Raw genomic sequence first — 14,309 nt, 5'->3', positions numbered from 1 at the left:
CGCCGTGCAGGGAGCATCTCAAGAGTACAACTCAGCAGGCCTGTCCAGAGCACTTGGTGTGTGAGCCCTGAGGATGCAAACAGCCACAAATAAGTTCAATCTGGAAAAGGCTTAGAGGATCACAAAATGCGCTGTGGGAACTTGGGGAAAGCAAGCTCAATTCTCACAAAGGGCTTGATGGACGGCCAAGTTGGGCCTTTAAGCGTAGGTTGGGTTGTGACAGAGCTAAGTAGGGTACCATGGGCACCAGAAACAGCACGAGCAGAGACCTGGGAGGCAGGCAGGAAGGGGGAGCCCTCACACTGAGCTCCCAGCACTGGGGGAGTGACAGGTGGTATATTCAGCACCCCGTGCACGCCTCTCCAGCGAGTGCAGCCATCTACCTGGCAAACCAGAGACAGAACACAGAGTGGTACAGGTGGACCATCCCAGAGGATCAGGGAGCTGGAATGAGCGTGCCCTGGGAGGCATGGATATGCATCTTGTGAGCCCTTCCCTGCCCCGAACAAGACCTCACGGTGATCAACCATCTCAAGTATCAGTTTAGCCTTGTGCACAGCCAAGGGCTGTGCCCCAACTGAAGGGCAATTCCAGGCACATGGGAGCTTGTCAGCTCTCTCTTCCTGCCCCAGGCGTGGTGCCAAGCATGCAGAGGGACAGTCAGAAAGGGGGCTGGAGGGAACCGTAAGGCCCCTTGGTGTTACCACTTCTTGAGGCCAGCCACCACAGAGGGCCCCTGAATGCTTGCAGGCCACCTCGAACACTGCTTCCTGTGACCTTCCTATGACTTCACATCCTCAGAGCCACCTAAAGCCCTTTGCCCTTTTATGAAGGGCAAGCCTTGTGCCTCTCTGTTCTGTCTTCAGACCAGAGCTCCGTGTGCAGAGGTGGCCATGGTGCTCCCTTTCCCCCACACATACACCCCAGTGCCCAACACACCTCACAGGCCAGGATGCAGTCACTCTGCTTTGTAAACCTAGCACTTTTGTAACTGCCCTTGGTTCACTCCAAACGTCCAGCTTTCTTTTACAAAGTACTCCTAAAACTGGCTACTGTGATTAGGGGCTGGGCCAAGGTCAGCCTGAGACCAGTTTCTCAGCTAACGTATCTCAATAACCAGCCCATCCCCTTCCTGTGGTCTCTGCACTGACTGCCTGAGTCTGCCTGGGCCGGGGGGCAGGGGAGGGGGGCAGTAGGGTTGGTGGGGCAGCTCAGGACTGATGGGGGTGGTTGGCAGAGAAATGAGGCCCTGTGATCATCTTGCAGAGCCAAACAACCTCGATAACCAGCCCATCAAAGGGAGGGGCTGGGCTTTTTTCCAGGTCCTGTGGGGTCCTGGCTCTGGCTGCTTCATCTGCCTAGATAGTCTAGTGACCTCAGTCTCCTTCAGAACCTTCAGGACAGTGTGGCACCAAGCAGAGAACCTGATGCCATGTTCACCCCTGTCTGGGGCACAGGGACTAAGGGGGCCCTGAGGAGAAAAGTCGGCCTCTGGAAGCCAGAGGTTCGCTGAGCAACCCATAGCACCCAGAACCCTAGCCGACACAAAAGACAACAAAACAAGCCTTGTGGTGCCACTTTCTGGCTCTGATTTCTGGGCAGGAAGTGCATGCCCAGCCAGATGTGTCTGACCCTCACTTAGACTGGTCCTATTTCCCGCCAACTTCCCTGGCCCTCCACCCCAATATACAAGGCATTTCAAAGCTTTTGTCAACATTTCCCAGTTAGCTGGCAGCCCTAGAGTGTTCTAGTCCATTCTCATGCCAGGTCCCTCCCCAAAACCTAGGTTCCCTTTTACTGAGGTTTTGGGTAAAGGCCCAGCTGAGTCACATTGGAAATCCTCTAAGATCCTGCCAGCTAAAGACAAAGGTTAATGTGTTGTGACATGGGTACTCCCTCCCCAGCCCCAATTAGTTCACTTTATAAATCCAATATTGGGTTTGCTTAATAGTCACCCTTTTGTTTGGTACCTCAGAGGTTCCCAAGCTCCTTCACATCCAGAGTGTCCTTTCAACTCTAGGAAGAATATGCCGTGCCGTTGCACATCTTGGCCTGAGCTGCCCTTTCTTGCCCTGTCTTCGTAGCCCATATCTGCTCATCCCTCAGCATTCTGCAGAAGGCTTGCCTCCTTGGCTCACGGCACAGAGTTAGTCCCAACTTGCTTTGTACCACCCTATACTGGGTGAGGACTTTTACCATCACACTGCAGCTGTTCACAGTCAGCATTGTGCTGCTCAGTGTGTATCAACCAGCCCCCAGAGAAAAGCCCCGATTTGTAGCATTGGCCAATTCCCGTGGTGCAAATACTCTCACTGCAGTTGATTTCAAGTTACCAAAGTGATGTCACTGATCATCAGGAAAAAGATGCACACATCTTTTGGAGATGGAGAGCCAGAGGGAGGCTGCTGCAGCATAAGAACCGCGTGCTTGGGAGGGCAGGGGCTCCGTCTTGCTCTTTGTACCCCCAGTGCCCAGCACACAGAAGGTGCTCAAGAGATGTTCGAAGGACCTCTGCCACCTGCAAAATAAGACCTTCTTACTCAATGATGTCCTCTCTTGCTCAAACTCCCTCTTGCTCCAAAGTCTTGCTCAAACTTTTCCCTAGAGCATAAGAAACATTCCAAGTTCCTAGCCCTTTACAGACAGGCTTCAACCTACTTTAAGAGCATGAGAATGCCTGGAGACAAATCCTGACTCTGCCACTTAATGGCTATGTAACCTTGGGCAAGTTCTTTAATCTGTTTCCTTCTCTATAAAGTGGAGGTAATAATGCTCACCTCATAGGGTTGTTACAAGGGATCAGTGAGGAATACATCTACAGCTTTTTGAACAGTGCCTAGAGTAAGTGCCACACTTACTACATTAGTTATTATCATCATCACTTTCTGTCTTCATCTTTTACTTCTGTCTTACCTGCCCACTCTCTCAGTGTCCCCTGCATAATTCACATGGATTTCCATCTCCTGACCTTTGTCCAAGCCACTCCCATTGCTTGGAGTGTCCCACCCTCTCCTCTCCAGTGACCCAAACCCTGCCCATCCACAGTGGACACCATTCTCACCCTCCACCACCCTCCCACTGAGCCCTTCCTCCTCTGGTCTTCCAGTGCCCTTCTGGTTGGCATCTCCATGTATCTGAGAATCGGATCATCACATGTTCTGTTTATTCATATACTCTGTTAAGCACCTGCCACATTCCCAACCCAGGACAGGGCTCTGGGAAATCAAAGATAAACCCAAACATTCCCCCCCACTCCCCATGGGGAGTACAGTGGGATAGAGACAGGTAAACAAATTCCAATATCGTGGGCAGTGCTAAGGCAGACCTGGACCACAAATAGGATGGCCAGCTGTAGCTACAACTCCCCAGTGTACACACCACTTTCCAGGGTACAAAGCACTTTGCTTCCTTTTTCTCACTTAATTCTCACAGCATGCTCTGAGAGAAGCAGCATGGGAGGGGCTTTTTTCAGAGACAAGGAAACTGAAGTACAGAGAGAGGAAGTGACTGTCCTGTGACCACACTGCGTGTAAGTACATGCCCGGCGCATAGTAGGCCCTGGGCTATTGAATTAAATGTCATTTCATTCAAGTTAAGTGGCCAAGTGGAGGCAAGAACCCAGTCCGAATCCTCCTTCAGGATTATTTCTACTCAACTGTGAGGGCAGGAACAGAATTGGGTTTCCAAGGGCCAGGACTCCAATCCAGGCTTTTCCACCAATATTCTAGGTGACCTCAGGCAAATCCCTTCACTGTCCTGGTCTGAAAGCTTTCTTGGCAAAATGCAGCAAGGTGAAGTTCAGCTCTACCAACTAGCCATCTCTTCTAGCCAAAGCTGGATAGAAAAATGATCCTCCTAGCTCTGGAACTATGTGAGCAAAGACCACAAGTCCCTTGATGGGGCTGTCAAGGGGGCTTCAAGCATGGGACTGGCCCTGTGTGTCTTCTCCTAGCCTTTCATCCTGTGGCATGATACTTGGTGATGGAGCTGTCCTGGGATTTTTGTACCTTCCAATGTGAAACAATGGACTCTACTAAGTGCTGCTGGGGCTAAAACCACCAGGCAAAGTGAAGTCACTCAGATGGCATGTCACACCCTACTGGCACTCCCGAGTGAAGTCTGAAAGCTTTTGTGAGGGTGAGGCTCATTCCCCTGAAATGTGGTACCCCCACCTCCTTGGAAGAAGAAGTGGGTTAGACAGGCTGAGTGCCCATCATCACTCCCGAGCAGAGAGACAGGCTCCCTTACTGAGAGAACTATCAGAATGTGACATCCATTATCTATTTTTTGGCACAGGACCTGAGAGTGTTGTGCTAGAAGGAAACATAACTGACCATGAAAGGCAGAGAGGAAAGAACTGGCCTTCAGTCAAGCAGACCAGTCCAAATCTTGGCTGTGCCATGTGACCCTGGCAAGCACCATCATCTCTCTGTCTCAATGACTTCATCTACCAAGTGGGGATAAAAATACCTGTATTTACCTACCTGCTGGAGTGATTATAAGGACTAAGCGAGAAAATGCGTGGAATGTGCCTGGTTCCCTCCTCTTTCCTTTCTCTCTGCACATCTTGCTCTCCACACTGGATAGAACTCTATCTCTAGATAGGTCTCTAGGAGCAGGGACCACTTCTCACACCCCATATACACACCCTCATCCTTCAGCACACTGCCTCCAAGGGGAGCTCCTCAGTTCGTGTTTGTTGAATGAATGAGTGAACTCCACTGCTTTCTGCATGAGGAAACAGGTCCAGAGTGGTGGAGGGACTTGACCCAGTTACATTGCCAGGGAGGACCTCAGAACATCTGATTCCCAGCCCTCTCTCCATACACTACCTTGTGCATGCCATGTTCAGCAAAACCCTCTTTGCACACCAGATTCTTTCTTCTTTCAACCTCTTGGTTGGTGAGTGACAGCCTTGGAACCAGACCCCAGATCTGTTGGGCTCCAGAGCCATGAGCACATTTCACAAGGCCTATCAAAAGCTCAAGTGGGGTGTAAGCAACCTTTCAGATCTGTTTCTTAGCCATGGGTTTAGCTAGTACTGGAAGTGATGAGCCTCAGTTGGGATGATGCCTCACCACCCTACTTCCCTGCATAAATCTGACATTGAACAACAGCCAAAATCTGAGGCTGAAGGCCAAATGACCTTGCCAGCTCCCCTTTGGCAAATCCTTGTTGCCAAAAGCAAAGAAAAAGGACATACTCTCTTTCATCATTTCTAAGACATATTTTTTTTTTTCAAATTTTAGAATCCCTGAAACCAGAATGGGACCTGACAATAGAAAATATCTTGCAATTATAATTGGCAGCATTTATTCTTATGTGGTGGAACATAAAATAAATTTGTGTCTTGAAACTGTCTTAGATAAAGCAAGATCCAATCTGAGCTGCCCAGACCAGTGTCACTGCAGATCTGTGCGCTGTTTCTTTCCCCTGGGCTATTTGGAGCTTGGAGGCTCACTTTACTCTGAGCTCTGCCCCTGGCACCCTCCAACGGGGAAAGTGGCCAGGGCCACAAAGCTGGTCAGTGGCAGGGCTGGGTCAGCTTCCTGTGGGCTGGACCTGTCCTCCCCAACTCTCTCCCCAGTGCCCAGCTGGGCACTGGGCCCCCCACAGGGCCCCTCATTCGATGCCAAGAAATACGATTGACAACAATAAGGGCTAATACAATGGAGCCAGCAACATTCCAAGTATTTTATTGTCATGAGTATTTTTAATCCTCACCAGAGCCCTGTGAGGTAGGAACAATTTTTTATCTCCATTTTATAGGTGAGTGTTATGGGATGAATGTATCTTCCCCAAATGCACATGTTGAAGTTGTAACCCCCAGTACCTAAAAATGTAACTGTATTTGGAGAGTCTTCGAAGAGATAATAAAGTCAAATGAGGTCATTAGGGTGCACTCTAATCCAACATGACTTGTGTCTTTATAAGAAGAGGAAATTTGGACACAGATAGACACAGGAGGGAAGACCCAGTGAAGACCCAAAGGAGAAGTCTGCCACTTGCAAGTCAAGGAGGGAGGCCTCAGAAGAAGACGACCCTTGCCAACACCTTGACTTTGGACTTCTAACCTCCAGAACTATGAGAAAATACACTTTTGTTGTTTAAGCTACCCAGCCTGTGATACTTTGTGAGGGCAGCCCTAGCTGACTAGTCCAGGGAGGAAGTGGAGGCACAGAGAAGTCAAACAACCAGAAGAGGCTGAAGGGGGTTTATAGGCAGTTGGCTCCACAACCCAGGCTCTGAACCACCACCTCCACCACAGGGAACGCCTCATGGCTCCAGCCCAGAGCAGTGCCACTCCCCAAGGCTGCCACTGCTTCTCAGCCCCCAGGCAGCCTGGCCAGCGTGGATGGGCTCCTAGTGACCCCTCTGACTCCGATTCCTCCAACTGAGTGTGGTAAGTAACACCAGCATGGGCCTGGGGCACAGATGAGAAGACAGACCGCAGTGGTGGGGTTGAGAACAGAAAATACACACACACACACACACACCTTGTTTCCAGGGTTCTTGTCTCCTAGAGTACTATTCTTCTGTCTCTTCACACTGCCTTGAAATTACACCATTATGCAAAGACAGTCGGATGCTCAACTCTGGTATGTATCCTGCCATTAAAAATCCAGTGCCAAGTAACAACTACCACTGGCCAGGCACCATCAGGAGTGTTACCTGTATGATCTCATTTAATCTTAACAACAGTCTGAGCGCTCATTAGCATAACACCCATTTACAAGTGAAGACACTGAGGCCCACAGAGATTAAATGGCCTAAAGGAATGCAGGCAGAAAGTGGCAGAGCTAAGATTTGAGACCAAGTCTATCTGACGCAGAGGCTCAGAGCCACCAAGTCACACAACTCCAGGGGATTCTACTCACCTGGAAGAAGAGAATACAATGTGACTACTGCTCCTTGGGGTTGTGCAGCCCCCAGCCCTGTAAGCCTCCCCTGTTCCCACCCTCCTCCTGTTTCTAATCTAAGGATGTAGATACCATTTCCTGAGGCCTGGGGGCACAGATTTTAGCCTGTTTTCCTGGCTGACAGTACCCACTGGGGAAGACTGGCAAGGAAACAAATGATTTCTACTCAGTGAGATTCCTGCTCTGTTAGAAAGGCAGAGAGGAGAGGGGTGAGGGAGAGCTATGAGAACCAGGGACCGCACTGGGAGAGGAAACAGGACGAAATGCCTCACCAAGGAGGACCTCCTTGTGATGGGTATTGAAGGATGAGTAGAAGTTTCATAGGCAGACAAGGCAAGGAAGGGCATTTTAGCCATGAACAACATCATGTGCAAATAATAACAACAATAATAATAGCTAATGTTGATTAAGCATGCATTAGGTATCAGGCACAGTGCTAGGCACTGTACTTGCATTATCTCATTCAGTCCTCACAACAACCTATGCAATAGATACTACAACTGAAGTTCAGAGAGGTTGATTAACCTGCCCCAAGTCACACAGCTGGGATGTGGTAGGACCAGGATTCCAACCCTGATCTGCTGTCTCAAAAGCCTGTGTTCTCATCACTGCTATATTTTTGTATTTGTACAGAAGCCTGGAGTTGAGAGTTAATAAGAGAACTTTAATGTTTCCTTAGTAATTTCTCTGATTTTTCCAACTGTGATTAATGGTGATCAGCTCTTTCTCTGGCCTTTTCTGACCAGATGGTGGGGGCGCTTTCACATCCAGGGACACAGTGGACTCAAATTTGGCTGGGAGATGGGGCAGGATGGGGCAGTGAGATAGGGTAGAGCTTGTTTGTTTGGAAGCTTCTAGGGCCTTGTGAAATGTTCAATATTTTTTTCTTTGCCTTAAAGAAAATCCAAACAAACTAGAAAACATTTCCTCTCTAAAGGCCCCACCATTTTAAAAAAAAGGAGGAAGATTCATTTAGCGAATTCCATCCAAGTTGATTTGGTGCCCTGTTGGCCAGAGGCCCCAGCTCAAGTTTTGAGTGTTTTGTTCTGCTGTTTTTGAGGACTGGGTCAGCAAAATACAACCCAGGATTGTTTGTCTATTTTTCCCTGTTGCCTCGTGACTCCCAGACAAGACTTGCCAAAACTCACTCTCCCACCAGCACTCTCAAAGAGGTCATTTTTGGGGTGAAATGTAAGACAGAATTAAGAAAGGTTCAAAGATGCAGGAAGGCTTTTCCATACACAGACAGGGTGGTTGTGTATTAGAGGGGGCAGGGCTGGGAGTCAGGAGTCCTGGGGGCTAGCCTTGGCTCTTTCTCTCACTTGTTTTGTGATGTGAACAAGTCCCTCGGCCTCTCTGGACTTGTTTCCTTGTGTGTGAAATAATGGGGTCAGTTACTCATTCAACAAACACAAAGGACCTTCCACATACAGGCACTATGCCGAGGGTTGGGGATACCAAGGCATGAGATGGGGTCCCTGATTCAGGAGAGCTCCCAGTGCAGGGCTGGGAGTAACTAGTAAAGGGAACAAAAAGGAAAGAGGGGCAGCCTCCCTCCCTGGCTGGAGAGGCAGGTGGGGTCAGGGACACAATATCTGGGCTGGACATTAAAGGGCAGGTAGAGCTTGCTAGAGCCAGAAACTGGGGAAAGGTATTCTGGCAGAGCCCAGGCTGGGTGCCTGGAAAGAGCAAGGCCACCTCTGAAACAGAGGCACTAGATGGGAAGGAAGGTGGGGGCTGGGAATGGTTGAGGGTCTAGGCAGACTACCTGACTTCAAATCCTGGCTCTACCACGTGCTGGCTATGTGACCTTCAGCAAAGTATTTCTCACCTCTGAGCCTAACTTCCTCATCAAACAACTAGGGATAATTACACTCACCTGACAGAGTTCTGTAAGATCAGAGGAGTCAATGCACATAAACACTTAGAACAGCACCTAACACCTGTTAAAACACTCAATGCAGGATAATTATCAATATTGCTGTTATTCTATGCAGACAGTTGAGGCTAGGGACTAGGTAGAGTCTAGGCTCAGGAAATAAACTAAAATGTACCCTGGAACCAGACTATGAAGGGTTTTGTGTGGGGTAGTTTCGTTCAATTCAATCATTGAGTGTTTCCCATGTATTCAGCACTGGGGATATGGTGCTAAGCCAGAGACACGCCCTGCCTCTAAGTCATTGCCACAGAGAAGGGCTGCTAGGGGGTGTCAAGAGGGGGAAGCAGCAGAGGTTAAATGCAGTAGAGGCAATCCATGAAGGCATGTGCCTTTCACCATCATGCATCCTTTACATAACAGAAAAGGGGCCTGCCCTCATGGAGCCTGACTTCAAATGTGGATAGGTACCCCCTCTTATAACTCCACATGGCACAGCTGTGACCACACACAGGCAGTGAAGACTTGCCCTAGGGCTCAGGGGATGGCAACATGGAAATAAACATTAAGGACAACAAGAGTTAGATCACCTTCAGGTCAGGTCTACTCCTCTTTGGCTTGGAACACCCGATAGGAGGCTTCACTCTGTGTGTGCATCAGAGGCCACCAAAGGTCTTATTCAGCCTATGCAGATGGCTCTGAGACCCAACCCCCAGAAAGAAACCCAGAGAGACAGCTGGTCTTTCACCTGCCTGTCTCAGGCATATCTTTCACACTGATTTTTTTCTCTGGAACTTAATTGTTCTCTCACAATTGTCACAAAGGATCATCACCCCCTCAAAAAGAGACTTGTCCTCCCACAAGGATATCCTTACCCTATGACTTCAGGATATCCAGTCCCTTAGGAAAATAGACAATAAACTGACTATAGTAGAGGCTGTGATTTGCTCCGCAGTATCTATTTCTCCCTACTTTTCTGTAATAAGAAATGAATTTTAGCCAGGCACTTGTCCACCCAAAAGAAAGACCATATTTCCCAGCCTCCCTTGCAGCTAGGTATGGCCATATGACTAAAATGTGACCAACAGGATGTGAGAAGTGGTGTGGGTTACTTCTGAGGCATGTCCCTCAGTTGAGGGAGTGGGCCCCTCTTTGCCCCTCCCTTCCATATACTGGCTGGAATAGCAGACACGTGGCAGGAGTAGCCATCATGGACCATGACACGAAGGCCATATGCTGTGGATGGTGGAGCCACGATAGAGAAGGAACCTGGGCCACTGACATCACAGAGTGCTCTATTAGTCCGGGACTGATGACTTTCATGATTCTATGTAAGAATGTCAGCCTTATCAGCCCATTTTTTTTTTACATGTAACCAAACCTAATAAAAAAAATACTCCCACTCTATCTATACAAGAGAAACTCACATATAAGTTTCAGTAGAGGGATTGTTTCAGTACACCAAGCCAAGCTGAAGTTGATCTCACTGCCCCAAGCCTGGTCCAGTGAGCCCACAGGGAGCTCTGAGGTCCAGCATTCCCCTCACCCCTGGGTTGTTTCAGCTCTGCCAGAAACAAAAGCTTTGTCTGAACCCCAGTTTCCTTGCCTGGGTACAGAAGACTGTCTAGCTCTGTCAGTCCTTCTGTCTACACTCTGGCCCCTGGAGCCATCTCTCCAGTCATAGCTTGAGACTCTGCTTCCTAAAGACAACTTCCCTGGAACAAAGATGTGTCTTGCCACCTGCTATGATATGGGCATTGCAAGCAAGGTATTTTCAGTACAAATCGGGGAAGCTCTTTGACATGGCTTGCTGAAGTGTTGCCTAAGGAGTCCAAGTTCTCCTGGCAAATCTGACATTAGGTAGTTACAGCCTCTGTTGCCTGCATTTTCCCACATATTAAATAGGCAGATAACTGGGAACCTCACATTGATCCTCATCTGTCCCCTAGCTGACATTCAGGATTTATGGAATCATGGTGTTCATCTGATAGAGGAAGACGCTTCCCATGATATGTGGTGCATGCTGGTTCCATCCGGGAATTTTCAGTGTTCATGAACTTCACAGGAAGGGGCATAAGATGCTAAAGGTTCATGGGGTAAGATGCAATAACAATCATCTCCAAAGGGGCTGGGGCAGGGGGAAACATTAGCAAGCTCTGGTCTCCATTTTCCTTACAACATGCTTATCATAAGATATGGGTTGTCATGACAATGAAGGGCTGGCTGTTGGGCACTGGAAGAAGACTGTGTCATGGTGCAATGGAAGATAAAATATTGGAGACATAGACAGTTTGATGGAAATATACCTCACTGAGCTCAGTGGAAAATCCAGAGCTTGTTCCTATGATGTCACTAAGTATCATGAGCCCACTCTAATACCTGGTGCTTCCTCATTTATCCTCAGGACCCCCAGGGGTCAAGTCCTTTCAAAAGGGGCTCTTAATGAGGGAAAACATTTCCACTGCGACTCCTACAACTGCACCCAGCCCCGTGCTCTAATTTGGACCCCAGATGCCAGTGCCACTGTAGGTCCCATTCAAGTGAGGACTAGTATGTTCCACAGCATAATTTTCCTGTCTGTACTCTGCCCTCCCCTCCACGCTACCTTACAAATGAGTCCTCGGCATGTCTCCTGGTCAGGCCCAGGAAGCTATAAGTACATATGAACTTCCCCCATTCTCTTTATTCATTCCAGTGTGCCAAAGCTTCCCAATTCTTTAAGATCTAGTTCAAATGGCCCCTCCTCCAGGAAGCTTTCTTTAGTTCACCCCCTAAGCGCCTATTGCTATTATTAACAATAATAATAATAACTCATTAAGCCCTTACAAAGAGCCAGGCACCATGCTGTTATTTACAAACCTAATCATTCAATCAAATCCTCTCCATGACCTCATGCGATAAGTGTTACTATGTCAGTTCTCTAGATGGGAAACGGAGGCTGAGAGAGATGAAGTGCTGTGCCCAAGGTCAGAGAGCTAGTCAGTGACTGAGTTAGGATTTGAGCCCAGGTGTATCTTCTAATAATCATCGTGTGTGGTGTACTCTCTCTCACACTCACTTCGTGGAACTGCCCTGGCTCTTTACCTACAAGTGTACCCTCTCTTAGGATATGATCATTTCCTGATCCACTCTGGCTTTGGCCGCCTCTGATTCTGGGATCCGTAGAGGGAGCAGTGAAGGGGATACAGGGTCTTTTTCGTGGCTCTCTAGGAAGCACGATCAGTGCTTCTGTGGTTGGTTTCATTTCTAAAAGAGTGCCTCCCTCTCCCCGCCCCCCAACCTCAGCCCTTTATGCAGGGTGCAGCTTTAGAATTCCTGGACTCAGCTTCTGAATATCGATTGTGTGCAGGAGCAAGTCAGCAATTTGTGGTTTCCCGACAATGGCTCTGTGTTTCTATAATAGAACTGGGCTTGTTTGCATTTCTCTCATAGGCAGGGCACAGGCCTGGGCTCTCGCCTGTCCTTTTGCCTGGTGACCTGGAGTTATTCTGTCATCTGCCCCAACCCTTCAGAGTGGTGAACACAGCACAAGGCAGAAGGCTGAGCTCTGCTCTCAGAAAGCTAAAACCCAAACAAATCTGCAGCTCTTGCCCAGAGAAGGGATTGTTATGATGCCTGGTCTTTTAAATAGGTATTTCGGTACTTTAAAAGAAAAAAAAGTGGGTTTAAATCCAGGATGGCCATGTTGATAAGGGAGTAGGGAAGCAAGCACCTCTTACACTGTTGCTGGGATATAAACTAATGTGATTTTTTTTTGAAGGACTAGTTAGTACTGTTTATTGACATTCCGAACGTGCAAACCCTTTAATGCAGCACTGCCAGCTCTAAAAATTTATCTTACAGATGCTCTTGTACATTACTCTTTGTACGTATATATCTCTATATATATAAAAAGATATATACGTACAAAGATGTTTATTCTTTTATTATTTATAACAGCAAAAAAATGTTAGGAATCTAAATGACCATCAGTCGGGGACTTTTTAAATAAATAATTGTTTAACCGCACGATGGAACATTTTGTAGCCATTTTTTAAAAGAAGTACATTTGGGGGCACCTGGGTGGCTCAGTGGGTTAAGTGTTCAACTCTTTATCTCAGGATTGTGAGTTCAAGCCCTGCACTGGGCTCCATGCTGGGCATGAAGCCTACTTTAAAAAAAAAAAATTAAAAAAATAACATAGAGTAAGTACGTTTGTATGTGAAGAAATGGAACATTCTCCAAAATACACTGTTAAATTAAAACAGCAAGATTCTTGGCAGGGGCAGAGAGATAGTGGGGAAACTGAATGTGAAAAGAGGTGTGTGTGTGTGTGTGTGTGTGTGTGTGCGCGCGCGCGCACGCGCATGCATGTGTGTCTACACATATAGAACAAAATCCAGGAAAGTCATTAGGAAATTATCAACATTGATTACTTCTGAGTAAAAGGCCTGACCTTCTGGAGTAGGAGGGAAACTAACTTTTCAGTGACTACCAATTTGAATTGGTTTAACTTTTTTCCCAATGTACTTAATTACTTTTACTTAAAAAGCATCCAGGTTGGAAAAATATATTCTTACCCCAACCGAATCCTGCTCTTCTAAACTGTTGCCAAGCATTCTCACTTACTCCCATAAACTGAACTGCTCTAAGCGCTCGACCCCCTGTGGCTACAAAAGATCCACTTCCAGTACCCACCCTTAACCCATGAATTCCTTCAGCTTCTGTTCTCTGCCCATGAGGCCCTGGGCCCAACCCCCTCCCTCCTGCTGCTGGATGGCCTGGAGGAGTCCCTCATGGAAGACTGGGGGCCCCAGGGAGTGGCCTACTTGGCTGCCGTGCTTCTAGACACAGCTGCCCACTTCAGCCACTAGATTGGACCTGGCCAGGGCTGTGGGCTCATTGTGGCCCTCCAGATCCAGGAGGAAGGAGACAGTGGGGATGCCCTGCAGCTGTCGCTGCTCCAGCAGTATTTCCCTGCCCAGTGCTGGCTGCAGATGGCTACACCAGACCCAGGACGGCGCTGCCTCAGGCCTGCCTGGATCCAGGTGGGCTGGGCCCTAGAGCACAGTGGTGAGTGGCTTTCCAACCAGATGGAGAGATGACAATCACCCCATGGCCTACCCAGGCTGGTAACCCCAGCTCAGACAGTGTGACAACCTCTCTATGCCTCAGTTTCCCATGGCTGGAATACTTACTTCAGGCACATGTGCAGATTCAAAGACCTAAAGAATATAAAGTGCTTTCTCTCTTTTGAAAAATAGCATTATCATGAACCTATTATGCCCAAGCAACGTATTGTTTTGGCTCTTTTGAACTTCATAAAAAGTTTTATGATAAATGTAATCATCTGAAACTTCCTTCTTCTCACACTCAATATTATTAAGATTAGTCCAGGGGCACTTGGGTGGCTCAATTGGTTAAGCATCTGACTTCAGCTCAGGTCATGATCTCTGGGTCCTGGGATGAAGCCCCAGGTCGGACTCCCCACTCAGGAGGGAGTCTGCTTGTCCCTCTACCTCTGCCCCCACCCA

At 48.2% G+C, this 14,309-nt stretch overlaps 1 pseudogene; it reads left to right on the top strand.

Moving 5' to 3' along the window:
- Positions 1-11,421: 11,421 nt before the first annotated feature.
- LOC114218604 (ATPase SWSAP1 pseudogene) lies at positions 11,422-14,032 on the top strand (annotated as a pseudogene).
- The last annotated feature ends 277 nt before the right edge of the window (positions 14,033-14,309 follow it).

This window comes from Eumetopias jubatus, unplaced genomic scaffold, assembly GCF_037043125.1.
Source record: "Eumetopias jubatus isolate StellerSeaLion01/CBP00866 unplaced genomic scaffold, mEumJub1_p1.0 scaffold_13, whole genome shotgun sequence".
NCBI classification, from domain to species: Eukaryota; Metazoa; Chordata; class Mammalia; order Carnivora; family Otariidae; genus Eumetopias; species Eumetopias jubatus.
The sequence above is the reverse complement of the archived record's forward strand: the minus strand, read 5'-3'. Positions and strand labels throughout refer to the sequence as shown.